This window comes from Nanorana parkeri, unplaced genomic scaffold, assembly GCF_000935625.1.
Source record: "Nanorana parkeri isolate BGI_ZX_2015 unplaced genomic scaffold, ASM93562v1 scaffold62, whole genome shotgun sequence".
Taxonomy (NCBI): Eukaryota; Metazoa; Chordata; class Amphibia; order Anura; family Dicroglossidae; genus Nanorana; species Nanorana parkeri.
In genome coordinates, this window is record NW_017306330.1 from 1,542,956 (window position 1) to 1,563,563 (window position 20,608).

General features: G+C 44.9%; 1 protein-coding gene across 1 annotated transcript in view; it reads left to right on the plus strand.

Annotated features, from left to right (window-relative positions):
- Window positions 1-20,608, plus strand: part of DIAPH2 (diaphanous related formin 2) — a 909,560-nt gene that overhangs the window by 711,949 nt on the left and 177,003 nt on the right. The window lies entirely within an intron of this gene.

The window sequence follows — 20,608 nt, forward strand, 5'->3', positions numbered from 1 at the left end:
GAGGGGGGGAGGGGGTTATTGAGGAAGTTGTTGAACAGAATATTGGTAGATAAACAATGTATATATATGTATTTGGTGTTCTACTGTAAGACTAAATGGAAGTGACGGGAGACTAGTTTTTGTCGTTAGCGGCTTTGTCACTTATCCCCTAGTCCTTGCTGCGGATAAGCCTTCCTCTGTTGCGCCTCCATGGCTCCCCTGCGCTCCGATGGGGTTTTCAACATCATCTCGGGCACTGTGTACCATGTGATCTCCTTCTCTCTCTTTCCTCTATTAATTATTCACCTGTTGAGATGTTTAGCAGCAGCCCTCTGTGCCGAGTTGTGTTTACTTGTCGGAGACTCGCATCCGTACATAAAACAGAATGTATTTCAGCCTCATTGGCTGCTTCTGGGCCATTTAGTTTTAGACTGTAAAAAAAAAAAAATGCAACATGACAAAGGCTCGCTATGCCCGCGTCATATTTCATTGTATTGCAGCGCGAGCAGTAAAAACGCATAGGGATAGGAGAGGAAAGCAAAATGCTTTTTAATGCTTTATACTACATGAGTGTAATTGGGTTGGCAGCTTCAGTGCAGGTAGATTTCAACCAGAAAATTACATGTTTGGGGTTTTTTATTTTTTTATCATTTGCATCAGCATCCAAAGACGTCTCTTTGAGAACCTTTTGGTCTGAGCGATGGGCATAAAACTGACCCCCTGTAGCTGGGAACATTAAGATCAGTTATAATATCACATCCAGGGCTGTCCTTATTATGAGGCAGCCTGAGGCATTTGGCATCTCACTTGGTTACTTGGGAGGGGCAGCAGGTGTCATTTATCCCCTCTATCTCTTAGCAGCTCTGGCCGGCATCCCACCCAGCTTACTGATGTTACTGGTTGGCAGGAGCTGAGCGGGACGCTCTGGATGGTGTCCTGTCCTGCTCTTGGCAACTAGTGACGTCCGTGAGCTTTGCAGGTCACCGGACAGAGATACCGTGGAAACTCCCCCCACTCTCCCCCCCCCCTAGAGTGTCCAACAACCTGATGCTCCTCGGTAAAGTGCGCCACCGGCTTCTCCCCCTTAACGTGCACCACCAGCACCCACTATCCAACCCCCTCCCTGCCCCAGCCTCAGGCAGTGAAAGGTGTAGTGACACCCCTGATCACATGTATACCCTGAGTTCTTGGTCAAGTATCGGCACTTGTACTTAGTCTGGAAAAAAATGGTATTGGAGCATCCCTAATAAATATATATATATATAAAACAAATCATACATTAAAACAGGGATGCACAGGTCCCAGGAGCCCCGTAGCCAGTGCTCCTTAAAATTACATCTGCCTCCTAATTTTTGAGTTTTTCTCTAGTTTAGTCTTTCAATGGAGCTGGAAAAGTATCAGAACCTGTACCAAGTATGGTACTTGGTGTCTGTGCATCCCTAGTATTAACCTTTTTGCTGGCACCCATGTAAGTCTTACGTTGATGGGAGTTTGCATTTCTTCTGCAGGTGGTTGGCTTTCTGTTAGAAGTGATTTGGGTGGTTGTAAAGCCGCCCGATCACTTCCATGGTCTCCAGAAGATGCCAACCTCCCCCCCCTTGTAATGTATCCCGGGCTCCACTGCCCCTCCTGGGTGACCAGAATGTCAGAGGTAGGTGTCAGTGGGGACAGCAGAGGATTATCAGTGAACATAGAGTACGTTCTCTACAGTGAATGAAACCAGAAGCGGCAAGCTTTTCATCACTTCCTGTTTCAGAGCTGTCATTCCCTGGCAGCTGTGGCTAGGCAAGAAGATAACTAAGCACAATCTATGCCCACTTAGCTTCAGTTGACTGCAGAGGTGATGTTAAGGGTCATTGTTGTAGAGATTTTTTCTCACTTCCTGTTGTGTCTTAACAGGAAATAAAGGTAATGGGCAAGAAATGGTAAAAAATAAATAAAAAAATAGGGGTTTAATCTTTCACTACTCTATTCAAAATGATATATAAAGAGGTTTTAGCTTTAGATATACTTTTATTTGGTGTAATATTATGGGACTTGTGCTACTGAGCCAATGAAAATGCTTTTAAAATTGATAAATGTGGCTTATACAGTTCAGCCGGCTTTTTCCATATACTGTATATTCATCAGGGAAGGCCTTCCATTATCTCGGGCAGAAAATCCTTGCACTGCACATTTCCAGGCCATGCATTAGTTTAATGTAATCAGGACATGCGTGCTATTTACTCTTATCGGACATATGATTACATATAAATTAATCTCATTTCAATTTGTTTGAAGACTGTTCAGCCTCCCGATGACATTAATGTATTATAGATCAATAAAATATTGAAGGGAAATTTTAGAGCCTTTCACCAGACTGGGGGCCGGCTTTGCGCCGTCTTCCCGGGGATGTCGGGACTGGGCCCCATGCGCCGTAACAGACTCAGCTGTTATTAGGAGAGGCAGTGCATCATTGGAGAAGATGTTTCAGGAGTTTATCCTATTTATGGTACATGCGGTATGACCGCCAAGGCCAGATATTGATTTTACAGATGCTGTTAACCCATCTAATACAAATATTATAGATCAGGGGTGAGCCACCTTTGGGCCTCCAGGTGTTGTGGACTGGAATCACTAGTCCAAGAATGCACTTCCTTCCGTGGCATGTCAGCATGCAAAACCAGAACTCAGGGCAATTCCTAAGCAGGTGTAAAAAGTTGGTGAGCTATTTTTTTTTTCTTTTTTGATTTTAGTTTTTTGGACAATACAGAGCATGTGTGTTGGGTAATTTTTTTTTAATGCTGCCATTTAGAAAGTGGAAAAGCTTTTCACACCCAGTGCTGCAGATTACTGGGGGTCTACCTGTCCAGAACCCTACCAATCAGTGTGGGCAAGTAGCTCCATGCCTTCCATCACTCAGGGCCCCTTCCCCCCCTGGTCACCTTCTCTTATTATTATTATTATTATTATTATTACATAGTATTTATATAGCGCCAACAGTTTGTGCAGCGCTTTACAATATAAGGAAGACATTACAGTTACAATACAATTCAAGACAAGATTGTATGGAGGGACTTCTCTGACTCTGAAACCCACTGCTTTCAATACAAGCTGTGCAACCCTTTCCCCCCCACCAACCGAAAAAAGGTATTGTTCACGCTTATTTCTTTCTCACCCTCCTTGTCTCTCTTTTTGTTATATATCTCTCTCTTTCTCTTTCCTCCTTCCTTTTCCCTAGTTTGTGTTGGTCAGTAAGTGTCACAATCTGGATCAGGCTCTGAGGCCAGTAGCTGAAACAGCAGGCAAAGTCGTAGTCAAACAGGCCGTTTTCGGTACACAAGCAGATGGTACTAGTATAGGAGTAGGCAGAAGCGTAGTCCGAGATCAAGCCGAGGTTGGTAGCCAAAGGTATCGGGTATGAAGTGGAAGACAATGAGAGTAGTCCGTGAATCAGCAGCCAAAGGTAGGTACACGGGTAGCAGTATGAGTGGATTGTATCACAGAAAGAGCAGGAAGCAAGATATTGGTAGGAGCACAATAATCTTGCAAACAGGAAGTGCAGAGGCATGGCTTAAATAGGAAGTTCAAGGGAGGAGCAAGGAGTTCAGAATTCAGCAGACACTAGGTTTAACTGAGGATTACACATGAGAGCAGGCAAGGAGTTATCCAAGGTTCTAAGGTGGCTCAGCAGGTAGAACCACTGCCAGCTACAGCTGAGGCCCTGGGTTCAGATCTGGTTCCTAACAGTAATCACAATACAATTCAAGACAAGATGCAAGGAGGGCCCTGCCTGTGAGGGCTTACAATCTAAAAGGGAGGGGGACGTGATACATGAGGAGGTAGCTGTGTGGGGAGGAATTGTTTGAGAACGTGATGGTTGAGTAGTTAGTTTGAGGTGGGATAGGCTTCCTTGAGGTGGTGAGTCTTAAGGAATCTCTTAAAGTCAGTCAGAGTGGGAGATAGATGGACAGGTTGGGGTAAAGAGTTCCAGAGGACTTAGAGGAGGCGCTTCGCTGAATTTCAGAAGGAACTGGTAAAATAGAATGCGAAGAAGGATGTTGGGTTTCTGCTCCTCTTCTATAGAAGTGGCATATGGAATGCAAGTGATGAGTCTCTGGAAGTGACTTTCTCTCAGAGCCCTCCAGTAATACTATTGGCATAGCATGCTTTTTCTGGCCTTCCAGGTCCGTCTGTGCTTTTCCAACTTGATTTCCCTGTTGTGGGCCCATAGGGCTCATGCACACAGTCAGTTAGGGCTGCACAACACCCAGGCCAAAGTTTTTCTGTGGTGGGTATGGATAGGTGCTTCTGATCAGCCACGATCAATGACACCATCCACAGCTGTTCACAGTTGTTTAAATGTAATTGCTCATAGAGCGATTATCTGCGATTAGGGACAGATATACACTATGGGTGCAAATTATCTGTGTCTAGGGGTGCACATCTGTCCATGTGTGATTACTAGTGGACAGTGTCAGCTGGTCATTGATTTGTACTGGCTTCCTGTCTGCGGCTGATCAGAAGCACCGGGCCTCACTGGCCCCAGGAATACTCTGATCTGAGTAGTGTACGGGGCCCAATTAGCCATGTGCATTAGTCTCTACAGAGTCAGAATCTGTCTGTAAGGCTTCTGAATATGAGTTTGTAGTCTTTCTGTATTGACTGGTTAATGGCTAGTCTCTTGCTCTCTCTGTCCATCCGTCTCTCTTCCCCACTACTCTTCTCTCTCTGCCCCCCACCCCCCTCTCCCGTTCTCCCTTTCAGTACAATAATTGACAATGAAATTTCTCTTTCCTTGCTGCCTGCATCTCAATGCTGGTTATACACCAGTGATTCATTTGTTGCCAGAGGCCCTCTAAACAAGAGGTCACCAGCAGAGTAGAAATTACTATTTTAATATACACAAGTGTTCATGTTCCATCGGCGTGTGCGAGATTGTGGAGAGGGAGCGGGGTCCTCGGTTTATATCAACGCTACCAGGCGACAGACCACACTGCAGCTGGCTGCCTGACAGCTAAATTTATCATCCAAAATCTACATTGACTTTGCAAAGGTGGCATGCATTGCCGCTGCTTGATAATGGGGGTGCAGGTTGGAGGACCATTTAAAGAAGCAATTAGAGGAGAAAAGACTGGACGCCCGTGGAGGTGTCACCCCTTGTCCCTGACCGCTGCAACGGAAAAAACACGGCAAAATATCCCCCTGTCAATCACCGCAGCCAATTTGTGTATTCGAAATCCCCGAAGAGGAGCTGTAGCGGCAGCAGGGGAGCCGCTAGGTACAATGCAAGACAGGAATTCATCAAGTTGTTTTTACACGCTACGGGAAATAAAATCACGTTGCTGTCGTTTGCCTGAAAGCAAAGAATGATTCCATTTTGAAGCTTTAATGGACGGCTGATTGGGGTCAGAGTACGCTTTCTGAACCAACCCTCACCCCCATTTTTTTGGTGGTGCATATGTGTCTCCAGTGTTGACAACTTGTTGCTAATACCAATTCCTACAGCAGCGCAGAGAATTTCATTGATACCAACTGATCCAAATTTACTGGGACAGTCCCATATCCAAGTCCTCTGTCCAATGATGCTCTATCCTGGTAAAAGAGCATCACCCTTATTTTCGTTATTGAGCATGCACAGTAATTCATATAGGGTATTAACCTATGGGTTTGTGACAGTAAGTGGGCATTTCCTGCATTTCTGGGAGTGGGACCGCCCAGAAGTGGGCATGATCAGGGTGGACTGCCTGTAAAGTTGGCATGTCAAGTGTGAACCATGGGCACAGATGAAGCACAACTACATGGAAAGTTGGGGTGACCATAGCAGGACCAATCAGAAGCTGAGTGCGTCAACAATGGGACATGGGCAAGGGTGAGTATGGGTCTCCTGGAAAGTGGGAATGAACCGGGCAGAATGACTCAGAAGGTGGGCATATCAAGTATGGGCCGTAGGCACGGGTGAGATGGGACAGTCTGGAAAGTGGGGGTGATCTTGGCCGGACCAACCGGATGGTGGTCATGTCAAGTATAGGCCATGAGTTGGGGTGAGGTGAAACCACCAGGAAAGTAAGGCGTGAGCTGGGCAGGACCACCAAGAAGGTAAGCATGCCAAATAATGGCTATGGGGGAGGGTGAGTCAAGACAACCTAGAAAGTGGGGGTATTTGGGAAAGACCACCCAGAAGGTGGTCATGTCAACTATAGGCCATGGGTGGGGCTGAGGAAGGATGAAGGTCAGATAGAAGATTAAATGGAAGGATGGAGGTGGGCAAGCAGGGGTGAATGGGGGACAGTCTGGAAAGTGGGGGCGATATTGGCAGGGCCAACCAAGAAGGTAAGTGTGCCAATGGGCCTCATTATAGAGACAGTCCTGTGTATAATAAATGTCATATATTTAAAGTGACACTAAACTGAGGAGTTAAATCTTAAAATACATTCAAGTACCTTAACTATTAACAAAAATGTATCTTTTTTTGTGTATCGCTCAGCTGTAGATCCTCCAATCATCTCTGAATTGGTGCCGACACTGTCCTTCCTTCTGGAGGGGGGCTATTTTTGTACCCCATGGTCCCTGTGTGTGTTGTAAAGTAGTCACCACTCCAAGCTCACCCCCGGGATGGACTACAATCTCAATACAAATTAGGAAACTAAACATGAGATTGTAGTCCATCACAGGAGTGAGCTTGGAGCGGTGACTACTTTACAACACACACAGGGACCATGGGGGACAAAAGTAACCCCCCTCCAGAAGGAAGGACAGTGTCGGCAACAGTTCAGAGATGATTGGAGGATCTACAGCCGAGTGATACACAAAAACAGATACATTGTTGTTAATAGTTAAGGTACTTGAATGCATTTTTAAGATTTAGGCCTCATTCACACTGCCGCACGTATGCGCGCGTATTGTACCATATGCAACCTATGCAAATAAATGGCTCCATACACACAGCCACGTATAGAGCCGTATATTTGCGTAGCGTATATATGCGCAAAAACAGAACGGAACAGAGATGCGTCCGGGCAGCGTATCTCTGCGTATTTACACGCATATACGCGCGTACATGCGTACAGCACATTAAAAATTTCATTACGAGTGATGCATTCTGGGATTGCATATAGTGCACGCATATACACATATACGCATATACGCTCGTATACACGCGTATATATACGCATAGACGCGTATATACGCAATATACAATTTTGCTTGCGTTGTGTGTGAATGAGGCCTTAACTCCTGAGTTTAGTGTCACTCTACTTTACATCAAAGTAAAAGCAAATTAATGAAAAGGACAAAAATATAAATACGTTGTATAGTTCTTGGTGGAAAAAAAACCGAAACAACACAATGTAAGTTAAAGGGGTTCTAAACCCTCCGTTTCGTTTGCATATATCTACTGCTAGCAAAAAGTTTTTTTTTTAAAAACGCTTTAACAGCGGTTTACACTTACCCCGTCTTTGCTGTGCGCTCCCGTCCTAGAAAACGAAACTGCTCGGGCGTCCGCAAAGCATCTTGGGGCGGGCGCATGCGCAGTTCGTATTTTCGGCCGGGAGACGCAAGGTAAGTCTACGGACGCGTGCACCCGCATGCAGACACCGCTGGATCGGAAGTGCCAGCAAGGACAGAGGAGTCAGCGCTGGATCGGAGAGCCGCCGCAGCACTGGAGGGACAGATGAAAACATCAGGAAAGAAGAAGAAGATCGGATTAAGAAACATCATTTAAGGTAAGTGCTGACATTAACATTGGGGGGAGGGAAACGTTTTTTTGCCTTTAATGTCACTTTAATGAAAAGAGAACTGTGCTCAGATACTACAATATTTGTACAGGATAACCACTTACCCCAGATCACATTGAATATAGAAAACTGCCCCAGGCTTTATATATTACTGCGCTGTATTTAGGAACTACTGAATTAATAAAGTTTTTCCTAAGAATATAAACAGCAAGACTTCCAGTAACAAAACGGTTTTACGCTCATAGTACAATACTGCTAGCAAATCCGCGTATCTGGTACAGATTATTCTAAATCTGAACTCCATCCTTCCATTCAGTCTTATATCTGACCTCCATCCTTCCGTTCAGTCTTATATCTGACCTCCGTCCTTCCCTTCAGTCTTCTATCTGACCTCCATCCTCCCCTTCAGTCTTCTATCTGAACTCCGGCCTTCCCTTCAGTCTTCTATCTGACCTCTGTCCTACCCTTCAATCTTTTATCTGACCTCTGTCCTTCCCTTCAGTCTTGTATCTAACCTCCATCATTCCCTTCAGTCTCATACCTAACCTCTGGCCTTCCCTTCAGTCTTATATCTGACCTCCGTCCTTCCCTTCAGTCTCATATCTGACCTCTGGCCTTCCCTACAGTCTTTTATCTGACTTCTGTCCTTCCCTTCAGTCTTCTATCTGACCTCTGTCCTTCCCTTCAGTCTTATATCTGATTTCCATCCTTCTCTTCAGTCTTCTTTCTGACGTCCTTCCCTTCAGTCTTGTATTTGACCTCCATTCTTCCCTTCGGTCTTGTATCTGACCTCCATCCTTCCCTTCGGTCTTGTATCTGACCTTCGTCCTTCCCTTCAGTCTTGTATCTGACCTCCGTCAGTCTTGCACAGTTGTATCGGCTCCTCTCCTGGACTTAAATGGCTTCCTCTGATTTCACTGCACACTGGGAGCTTCTCACTATGTGCATCGGAGACTGCAGCGAGTCCAGGCTTGAGGATGTCGATCATTATCTAGGCCGGGGGTGGGCAACTTCTCCAGTTCTCCAGCTCGCTTACACTACAAATCCCAAAATCCTAAATGTCTCTGGGAGTCATATCAGTGGCTGCCAGTCTTGCAATGTCTCATGGGACTTGTAGTTCTGCAACAGCTGGAGGGCTGGAGTTGCCCATCTTTGATCCCCAGCCTGACTGTCCCCGGCCTGCCCCTTCCATTCATTGGATTTTAGGTCTTTCAATCATGGAGGTTCAGCATCACATGGGGGCATTCTGCATGCAAATACAGCCTGCCTGGCATTGCTCACTGCTCCAGACTGACACTATTAGGTTATGTTTGCTCTGTACACCAGCAGTTCTGGATGTGCATCGGGCTGATGGGATGTAAAGGGATAATTTGCATAGCCCCACCCACTGTCCTACATCGAGGAATGCTCCTCTAATTTCCAGGATTTGTGATGCAATGAGACATGTGGTCACCTTCTGCTCTAGGAAGTCTTTACTGTGTGTTGTAATAGCCGAGACCGATCACGGAAGATTCCCGAATCCCTGCATTGAAATCTGATTTCAGACGGCTCACATTGTATCCGTGCCCCTTTCCCATCATTCCGTGTCGCAGCTTTGAGCACTTTTGTCCCCCGATTGGGAATTCTATTAGAAGACGATCTCATTTCGGCTAAACGCTCGCGCTGCGTTCTGTGGGAACATCCAGAAGCTTTAAATATAACATAATTGCCTCCGGCTATTTACAAATCTGTCTTCTTGGGGAAACATCTGTTTGGTTGGATCGTGGTCATTCAGGACTGAAACGCCATCTGCTCGCCCTGTACTCTGATATTGATATTTTATCGTATGATCGGGCGCGGCGGAAGACGGATCTGGAGAGAGCGCCGCCAAAGTTTATCAATATTTCAGAGTAGTTTATAAAATCTCCGATACTGGCCTGATAAACCCCCGTGAGCTCTCCGACACAGGCAAAGCTTGTTTTTAAATGGCGCTTTATAAAATCTGCTCACCCAGTGCCAATTCTTCATGTCAGATTTGCATTGTCCCTTCCACAACAGCTTCAAATAAGGCTGGCAGTGGGAGGGGCTAAACTGACCTATCCTATCTATCTATCTATCTATCTATCTATCTATCTATCTATCTATCTATCTATCTATCTATCTATCTATCATAGGTTATCTATCTATCTATCTATCTATCTATCTATCTATCTATCTATCTATCTATCTATCTGGTATCGGTGCCGATGCAGAGTATTTGGGCGGGTACTCGTACTCGCCCAAATGCCCTGATGCCTAGCACGATACCTGAGCTTCCGGTATCAGGAAGTCGGGCAGCGGGTCATTATTCCTGATTGCCGAGTAGCCGGCTCCATGCTCCCTCGTCACTTGGTAGCCGGGCAGCGTGTAATGACTCCCCACCTAGTTCGGGAAGCAGGCCAATCAGGAAGCCGGACAGCGAGTCATTACCTCCTCCCCCCGGCTTTCTGATTGGCCAGAAAGCCGACTTCATGCTCCCTCGTGACCTAGTGCATGGAGGGAGCATGGAGCCAGCTTCCCAGCCAATCAGGAAGCCGGGCACCATGTTATGATTCGCCACTTAACTACCTGATTCGGGAAACTGGCCAATCAGGAAGCCGCACGGCAAGTCATTACACGCCGCCTGGCTTCCTTACTGGGACTTCAGGTATCGGCGTTCGGTATCGGCAAGTACAGAAGAAAAAATATTGGTACTTGATACCGAAAAACTGGTATCTTTGCATTCTATCTATCTATCTATCTATCTATCTATCTATCTATCTATCTATCTATCTATCTATCTATCTTATCTATCTTATCTATCTTATCTATCTTATCTATCTTATCTATCATATCTATCATATCTATCATATCTATCAGATGAATCGTGATGTAAAAACTGACCTCCATCCTCTTTGAAACCAATAAACAACCTCTAGAAAGAAGACATAAAACCCTTATAGATCGCATTGTTTTTTTCCTCCTATCTGAATAGTGTTGGATATGCGGACAGCTTGTGAAGGAAAAGCCAGAAAGACATTTTAAAGGCAGTTTTATGTTGGCGGCTGTAAAGGTTTTATGGCTCAGGTGGTAGAAGGACCGTTCCAAAAATCAAAGTCTTCATTAATGGCTTGTTAACAATTCCAGGGAAAGCCCAACTCTGTTCTTGGAGTTCCAGGAAAGCGCTGAGGGGGACGGACACAGGTGGAGTTTATCACATGATGCCATCTATCCGTAATACGAGGGGGATACAAAGCATCATTATTAAAGGAAACATCACTGAGGGAAGGAAATGGGCTGCCAGCGCTGGCTGATCACCCAGAATATTCTTATAACCCGGCTGTCTATGGATAGAATATCTTGTAGGTCTCTGATGCCAACCAAGCATGCAGCAAGTAAAGGTTAAATGTGGTCAGAGCTCCAGCTCTGCATACGCGTTCCAGTTCAAAGACTCAGAAAGTATTGAAGCCTATGGAACAGCATGACAGCCAAGGAAGTAGCATCTTCAGAAAGAAGTCAGCAAGGGCAATCTATGTATATCTCTCAGCTCACTACCTATTTTATTTAAAGAGACAGTCACCACATCCACGCGGGGCAAAGTGACAGTGTTTCTGCAAAGGGCCCTCCTCTCCGCGGACCCCCTATACTCGCTCATTGCTTCTTCCTTTTCCGCCAGCACTGACATGACAGGTGTTGGCAACTTGGGGGGACAATGATGTTACTCTCCTCCCAGTCATGTGACGGTGCTTGGGTCAAATATTGGCTGCTGGTCTGGGGTTCTTTTTAGAGACCCTATAATTTTCATTGTCAGTGCCAAATTTCTTCCAGTGTACTTAGAAGCAGGTTCTGGGTGGGAGCCACTCATAAACTGGGCATGGTGGGTGGTCAGCATATATTCAGAGGCAGGGTCTTGGTGGCATAAACCAGTAAGGTGGGCGTGATTTGGCTTCACCCACCCAAAAGTTGGCGGAAGAAATATGGATGGCAGGTTGGGGTATTATTATTATTATTATTATACAGGATTTATATAGCACCAACAGTTTGCGCAGCGCTATACAACAGTGTTATGGCATCTAGGACCATAATGTTGGTAAGCATGCCTTTCCACAGTTTTGCATGGAGATGCACTTTAAAGGGATGTTAAAGCTAAACTCTAGGCAGATATAAAATAAATGAATGCAGCTCTGTAGCCATTCATACATGATTACATGTATTATGTTCAAATGCAAGCAGTGTAAGTACCTGCATTTCAGTACAGTCCCTGTGCAGAAGAGCTCAATCTGTTAGAGGGAGAAGCAGCACAAGGAGCCACTGCAGCACCACTGCATAGGAACTGCAGTTGTGCTGCAGTTCCTATGTGTGCTAACACAGGGCATGCTGATAGGAGAGAGATAGATGAACTTATCATTCTGCTACCTCTCTATTCACTGTCCAGTTACAGGCTGGGGGAAGGACATACATGTTGTTGAACTTAAAGTCACATTAAACCCTCAGATTTTTTAACATAAAACAATACTGTAATGTGCGCCTTCCTGTAATCCATGGTAGTTTCCCTTCTCTTTGCTGCTCTTCCTTTTAAATCCTCATGTCTTCTCATGCTGGGGGAGAACTTCCCTTTGCAGCTCAGGGCCTCTTCCTGTAGTGCTGGCTCAGGTTACAAGCCTATACAAACGGATACACAGACACCGTGCATCCATTCCTGAGACAAGGCAGTCTGCTGCAAAACAGAAGTTCTGCAGAGCATGAGAACAGATACAGATTTAAAAGGAAGAGCAGCAAAGAGAAGGGAAACAACCATGGATTACAGTAAGGCGCACATTACAGTATTGGTTTATGTTAAAAAAATCTGAGGGTTTAATGTCACTTTAAGCAGGGGGAAAAAATTAGGTTGCATCCCTTACCAGTTGTGTAAATCTCAGGACTGGATGGACAGAAATACAAATCCTTTGGCATGTAAAACAGCTGACATGTATGTATTTCCTCTGTGTATCTGTGTACAGAATGTAATGTGAATTTCTCTCTCTAACCTTGTAGGCCCTGGAGCAGATCCTTCACCACCTACTGAAGAAGTTAACCCTGGATGTACGGTAACAGGCAGCATTTCATGTAAACTGTCACACACTGCCCATCCAACCCGAGCCGCCTTTCCTATATGTCCCTCCAGCCAGCTAATTGGTCTCCGAGCACACGGCAAATTCAGGAATACAATAGCGGACTGCAGGGGAAATAAATAAATGATAAACGTAAAACACAAGAGCAGCACTCACCTCCAGCACAATGCTTCCCATTTAGCACCGCAGGAAGCCAAGCTCAGCCCAGCTCGAGCTGCAACTGGAATAAAGTAAAAGTTAAACTATCTGGATCAGCCATAACATTCTCATCACTGATAGGTGAAGTGAATAACATTGATTATCCGGTTAAAAATCCTGAAGTTGATGTGTTGGATAGACGACTGAGTCAGAGCAATTCCAAAATTGCAGCTCTGGTGCAATGTTCCCAGTCTGCAGTGGTCAGGACCGACCAAAAGTGGTACAAGGAAGGAAAACAGGTAAACCGGTGACAGCATCATGAGCGGCCAAGGCTCATTGATGCACATGGAGAGCGGAGGTTGGCCCGTGTAGTACGATCCAATAGAAGAGATACTGTAGATCAAACTACTGAAAAAATGAATGTCGGTTCCAATAGAAAGGTGTCTGAACACAGTTTGTTGCATATGGGGCTGCGTAGCGGCAGACTGGTTGGGGTCGCCATGCTGATCCATGTCCACTACCAAAAATGCCTGTAATGGGCACATGAGCATCAGAACTGGACCATGGAGCAATGGAAGAAGGTGGCCTAGTCCGCTCAATCACATTTTCCTTTACATCATGTGGATGGCCAGGTATCTAATTGTCACTTACCTGGGGAAGAGATGGCACCAGGATGCACTATGGGAAGAAAGCAAGCCGGCAGAGGCAGTGTGATGCTTTGGGCAATGTTCTGCTGGGAAACCTCGGGTCCTGCCATTCATGTGGATATTACTTTGACATGTACCACCGACATAAACATTGTTCCTGACCAACTACACCCCTTCATGGAGACGGTATTCCCTGATGGCAGTGGCCTCTTTCAGCAGGATAATGCGCCCTGCCACACTGCATAAATAGTTCAAGAATGGTTTAAGGAACACAACGATGAGGTTGAGGTGTTGACTTGGCCTCCAAATTCTCCAGATCTCAATCCCAATCTGTGGGATATCCCAGATAGACACCATTCACACCATTGTGTTTCGGTAGAACGTGGTGGTGTATGCTAAAAAATAGTACTGCATGTAGCACTTTTTTTCAGCCCAGCAAGATGCAATGCAGTGCAGCTGCCTCGCACCATGCTGTGCCCATAGTACTTCATGATATGTCACTTGTAACATTTCAATCAAGTTTTAAAAACAAAAAAAAGTACACAGTGGGATGTGCTTGGATTGGTGCATCAGCACTGTGCCGGGCACCACATTGGATATGTAGTGTAGCGGCTGGTGTGAACGGGCCTTTAAAGTGCATATAAACCCAACAATCAACTTCTCCTATTTGCTCCTCTTTGGTCTGATAAATATATCATTTACAGCATTTTGTTACATCTGTTCAATCAGTGCAATAAAAATACCTTACACTGCCAGAAATCTTGTCAAATGATAACTTCCTGTGATACATTCTTATCAGTTAGCGTTGTTCCCAGTTCTCCCTGTGGACTTCTCCACCTCCTCCAGATTATGGAGTAGAGAAGAAGGGTAGGTGTTCTGTGGTCCTGTCCTAAGGTGACAGCATCGCTCCTCTGTAGATGCAATATGGTGAGGGGGTGTCGTCACTGGTTGCCAGGAGCTGGGCAGGATGCCGGCCAGAACATTCCAGTATGCTAAGAGCTGGGCGGGGAGATGTGCAAAGGCCATACACATCTCCCCACCTGGCTCTTAGCAACCTGGGATGCTCAATGATGTCACTGGTTACCAGGAGCTCAGTGGGATGCCGGTCAGAACATGCCTTGTTGCTAAGACCCGGGCGAGGAGATGTGTATGGGAGATGTGTATGGGAGAGGTTTGGGGAGACAAAAAGTCAGCTGTCTCCAAGGTTCGGCAAACTCTCTCTGGCCCATGGAGCGGCATCCCCCAACCTCCTTCAAGAGGCCCTCAGGGCTTGTGCCATATATGCCATACCCTGGATACACCACTGCTTTATAACTAATGCAAGATTTACCATCCCCCCAAAAAAAGTTTGAGAAACAAAAATGAAGAAAAAAAACATTTTCTTAAGTTCTTATGTATTACAGTTTGTTTAGTATATGTTTGCATACACGCCATCCTCTTTATGTTCACTTTCTGCTTTTGGTTGGCACAGTTCTGCTGCGCTGTGCAGCCAGGGCGGTCACACTGTGACTCCACGTAATCGTCTGTACAGTGCAGTGCATTATATATTGTAATTATCGCCAGTGAGTGAGCGGAGCCAGCACTCAGAGGCGCATTAAGAGCCCACGGGGGCAATCGTTCCCAAATCCCACAGCAATCTAGGACAAGAAACAGCCAAGCAGGCGAGGAAAGGAAAACCTCGCTCGCAGGTAGGAAAAGTCACAGTATGTAAAACTCATTATAAAATACTGGAAAGAGCTGCATCGGCTCTGTAACTTCAAAGAGACTTAAGACGACATGTATTAGGCACGGTTCCCCTCAACCAGAGCTTCTTTTTATTCCAGTAATAAAAACTGCTATTTTTAGGGGAAAAAACCTAGAGACCTGAATTCTGCGCCGTTTGGACGGTCGGGAGAAATGGAGCATCGAAGAATTATTTTGAGCAGAGCAGAGGGAGCCGTACCTATCCCCGAGGTTCCGCTTCAGCTCCCGTTGGATGTCGGCGGGGTCATGTTGACGCCCACCAGGAATTGGTGTTTTTTTTTTTTTTTTACAATCAATGTATAATAAAAAGACTCCATAAAAATGGTGATTGAGCAAGAGGCCCTGGAGATTCATATTTAGGTCTGGGCTGTTCATCTTTCATAGCACAATATGGCGGTGACACCAACGACAGGTTTCAACGAACCTACTTTTGAAATTGGTAATAAAAAAAAGTGTATACATCAACAAATGGGAAACAGAAACATAATTTGGCACGTTATAGCAGAAGAAGAACACCAGCATTATTTTTTTTTAAATTCTACTCCTCCCTCCTTTTTTAGAAAATAAACATTTGGCCAAGTAGTATTTACACTCCTTACTCTCCAGTGATGTTACCTTTTTCTTACCCCATCCATGTCATTGGTCTTTTTTGCTTTCAACCAGAGTAATACAGCTCACTTCCTATAAGTCTGGGCTGTCAATGACATACCATCAGAAAGAAAGACCACCCACCACCGAGGAGCCATGAAGTGCTTATAAAAAAAAGAAAATCTGAGGAGGTGGGGGTAAGTGGTCAGTTGTCCCAAGTGGGGTCTTTTTGGGATGTTGTTTTATTATTATACAGAATTTATATAGCACCAACAATTTGTGCAGCGCTTTACAATATAAGGAAGACATTACAATCACAATACAATTCAAGACAAGATGGTAAGGAGGGCCCCGCCCCTGAGGGCTTACAATCTAAAAGGGAGGGGCAAATCAGAGTTTCAACCATTGCACCCTGTAAAGAAAGGCTTTTTGAACAGAGCAGTTAGACTTTTTCAGGTAGGTATGCGAAAGGAAACCAGAACCTCTAGCTCAGGGCTAGGCACTCCAGCTATTGTGGAACTACAAGCCCTGGTAGGCATTGCAAGACTCTTAAAGCCATGGGCGTGACCTCCAGAAGCAAGTGCATGTTGGGATTTACAGTTTCCCCGCAGCTGGATTGCCAAGGTTGCCTAACCCTGCTCTAGCTGCTGTCTGGGAATCCTAAATATGAAAGATTCAATTGCAGCATTGAAAGTATACCTGAATATTACAAATATTTATTCTAATTTTTGTAACTAAAATTAGAATATCCTTTTAGTCCTTAACATTTCAATGAAAATATGCTATATATACATTAGGAATTCATGCTCATTTAGTCAAACGTTGTGAGCTCAGTTATAATTGATGTTGGATAGGAAGCCCTGGCTCACAGTGGTCAATCCAATTTACCCCAAAGGTGTTCTGTAGGATTGAGGTCAGGGCTGTGTACATTCCACTCACATTCCTCTATAGCAAACTCATCCAACCATGTCTTTATGGAGCTGTGCTTTGTGCACACAGTCTGAAATGCACAATTGTCTGAAATGCCTTTGTATGCGTTAGCATTATTCGTTCCCTTCAGTGGAAAAACCTGAACCCAATATTTTTTTTTAGAGGAGACCACATACCTTTAGTCATATACTTGGTGTAATGGCCAGGTGTTCACTAACTGTTGGTCCCCAATTAACTCCTTTGGGATTAAAGTCTTCTCATCCAACATCCACTAGGGAAGTCAGAAAGGGAAAAAGATCCGGGGGTCAATGTAGACCACAGATTGAATAATAGCACGCAATGCTAGGCTGCTGTAAACAAAGCGAGCAGAGTTCTGTCTTGTATTAAAAAGGGAATGTACTGTAGAGACAAGTCTATCATTTTGCCACTTTATAGATCGCTGGTTCGGCCTCATCTGGAGTATGCGGTCCAGTTTTGGTCATCAATCCACAGAAAGGATGTCCTTGAGCTGGAGAGGGTCCAGAGAAGGGCAACCAAACTAATTAAGGGGATGGAGGACCAAAGCTATGAGACAAGGTTACTAAATTTGAACATGTTCACGCTGGAAGTAAGGAGATTAAGGGGGCTATATGATTTTGATGTACAAAATGTTTAATGGTGATAGCAACATCAGCAATGAACTTTTTACAGTAAACTCCACAACAAGGACTAGAGGCCACCTCCTAAAATGGGTGGAGAAAAGATTCCAGCACACGGGACGTAGGGGGTACTTCTAAGTTAGGGTGGCTATGGTCTGGAACTCGCTGCCATAAGCATTTCATTCAGCTGAGAGTGTTGAATCTCTTAAAAAGCATTTGGACGATTTCCTCAGAGACCATAACATACAGGGGTACAGGTACACTTAAGAGCAAGATTACACATGGACTCATACACACGCATACATATGCAAAAACACATGCAATGGGTTGAACTTGATGGACCTGTGTCTTTATTCAACGTCCAATACTATGTAATTATGTACCTATGTAACATCACAACCTGACCTGACAAATGCTCTTATGGCTGAATGGGCACGAATTCCCACAGACACACATTTTATGGAAAGCCTTCCCAGAACAGTGTCACGTCCGTGCCGCCACTAGGACCGGCGGTAGGGTCCGACGTCCTTCTGCGCAGGCGCACCGCAGATCTCGGGCTGCACTGTCTAGGAGAGACAGCAACAGGGGCAGGCGCGTCACAGGGCTCCTCCTCCCTTCACACGAGCCGCCGGCTTAAAGGCTACAGTTGGACTCGGACTATTGCCAGAAAACCTGACATCGACCCTCTTGCAAGTCAATATGGAGGCTATTCCCTGGCACTACCATGAATTAACAGAGGACACTGTTATAGACACAAAGTGGGGCAAATTCCTTATTAATGCCAATTGATTGGGAATGGGATGTCCAAGCTCATATACGGCAGGTGTGATAAACTTTTGGCCATATACCCTGCCTGGCCAAAAAAAAGTAATCACCTGGATTTCTAGCAGTCCTATGATCTGGGGTTGCTTCAGTTGGCCAGATCTAGGTTCAGCAACGTTATGTCCCCAAAAAATGAGGTCAGCTGCCTATCTGAATATACTGAATGACCAGGTTTTTCCACCAATGGATTTTTTTCTTCACTGATCATTCGGCATATTCCAAGATGTCAATGTCACGTGTCATTGAGCTGAGTGGTTCAGGGAGCATGAGACATAATTTTCACACATGGATTGGCCACCACAGAGTCCAGACGTTAGCCCCATTGAGAATTTTTGGGATGTGCTGGAGAAGACTTTACACAGTGCTCCGACTCTTCCATCATCACTTCAAGATCTTGGTGAAGATTAATGCAACTCTGGATGGAAATAAATGTTGTGACATTGCATAAGCTTATTGAAACAATGCCAAGGGAATGCATGCTGTAGTCAAAGCTAAAGGTAATCCAATGAAAGATCAGGTTGCATGACTTATTTTGGGTCAGGCAGTGTATAACCAGCTCCAAAAAGACGTGTTGATGAGTTTGATGTGGAAGAACTTAAGTTGCCTACAAAGAGCTCTGACCTCAATGGACACCTTTGGGATAAATTGAAATGCCAATTATGAGGTCTTCTTGTTCACCATCAGAACTTGACCTTAAAAAATATATTTTGGCTGGAGCACAACTTTTGGCAGGTTCACTCCAAAATTCTGTGGAGATCTTTTGCAGAGAAGTGGAAACAGTTAGGGGAGGGGAGGTGTTGCTTCATATTAAAGCCCATGGTTTTGGAATGGGATGTCCAACAAGCTCACATAGGTGTGTGGGTCAGGTGTTAACAAACTGTTGGCCATATATTGTATAAATGAATGATTATGGTGTTTTAATATTCAACTAAAGATCAGATGTAAGTGAAAGAGAACAATCAAAATATACAACATTAGGGGTCAACTCTGTAGTGTGATTATCCACTGGGGAAAGAAACTTCACTGATACTGTATGTGAACTTCCTCCTTTAGCTCTAACATCTATATGCATTATATATAACTTTCCCTTGTATGACAAGCCATGAGAATAGCAGTCACTGGTTATTAATTTATGCACTCTGTGGGAGACAAATCTCGATGTTCCTGTTATTCAAAAGATGTGGCACGTCCCTCCAGAACATCTACAAGATCTTCTTAAGAATTGTTTGATAACGGCCCCGGATAAGACTAAAGTAAACCTGCTGTGAGAGAAATACACGGGCTACTGGTGCTGATGTGCTTCTGAAAATGCTAATGTGCCTAGCATTTGTGCTCATCGACTGTTCATTCTTTACGGAGTCACTGACCCGCAACAAGTATGCAAATCAGAATTTCCAGAGATAAGTCAGATGCCCTTATCTCCATATTTATTCCAAATCAGAGTTTTTGAGGTTAAGATAAGAGCTGGGTGACCAGGATTTTCAGCATTTATGAGAACCTCCATATTTATTTTTTGCCAGATTTATTTAAATCAAGCTTGTACATTAAATAGAAAGCTATAATAATAAAAAAAACCTGTCCACTTAAAGTCCAACTGTGGCACCTGCCCCTTCACTTTGAGCCCCCCAACACTATTTCTTGCTGATGTCTCCATCCATACTGCAATGCTTACAGCTCCCTCACGTGTCCTGTAGAGGTGCCTGGACCGGAGTGACGTCACATTCTGGCTCCCGACACTTCTACATGGCACACAAGGGAGCTGTATAAGCAATGCACATATAGATGGAGCTCCGTCACAGCACAGGAGCCCACACTGGACCCCAGGCTGGGGATCCACTTCAGTTCTCGTAAGGTAGAGAGACTGGGTGGATAAAATAATAAAAAAAAAAAAGTGTGTGTGTGTCAGCAGTTTTTGGCTGTGTTCATGAATGTCAGCCCATGCTCAGCCTGTCAACCAGATCAGCCCCCCTTGTGACTTGCTACAAAGTGATAGCCTGATCACTGCGGGACAGGAGATTGAGGAAATGCTTCTTCCTGCCTGCAGCAGACTTATCTCAACCTAGGCACTCCACTGGAGTTTAAGGATGGCTTTTTTTCTAAAAAAAAAACAAAAAAAAACTGGTAGCCAGACCTCATTATTAGTCTCAGCTGTACATGGACCTTTATATCAAGTTGGCTGATGCGCAGAGCTCTCTCTCACTCTCTTGCTGCTGCGTGAAAAGGCTGAGTGCTTTCAGAACACTAAAAAGGTGCAAGTGTTACCTGTTTGTTGTTGGAAACCCAGGGGTACCCTGTTACTT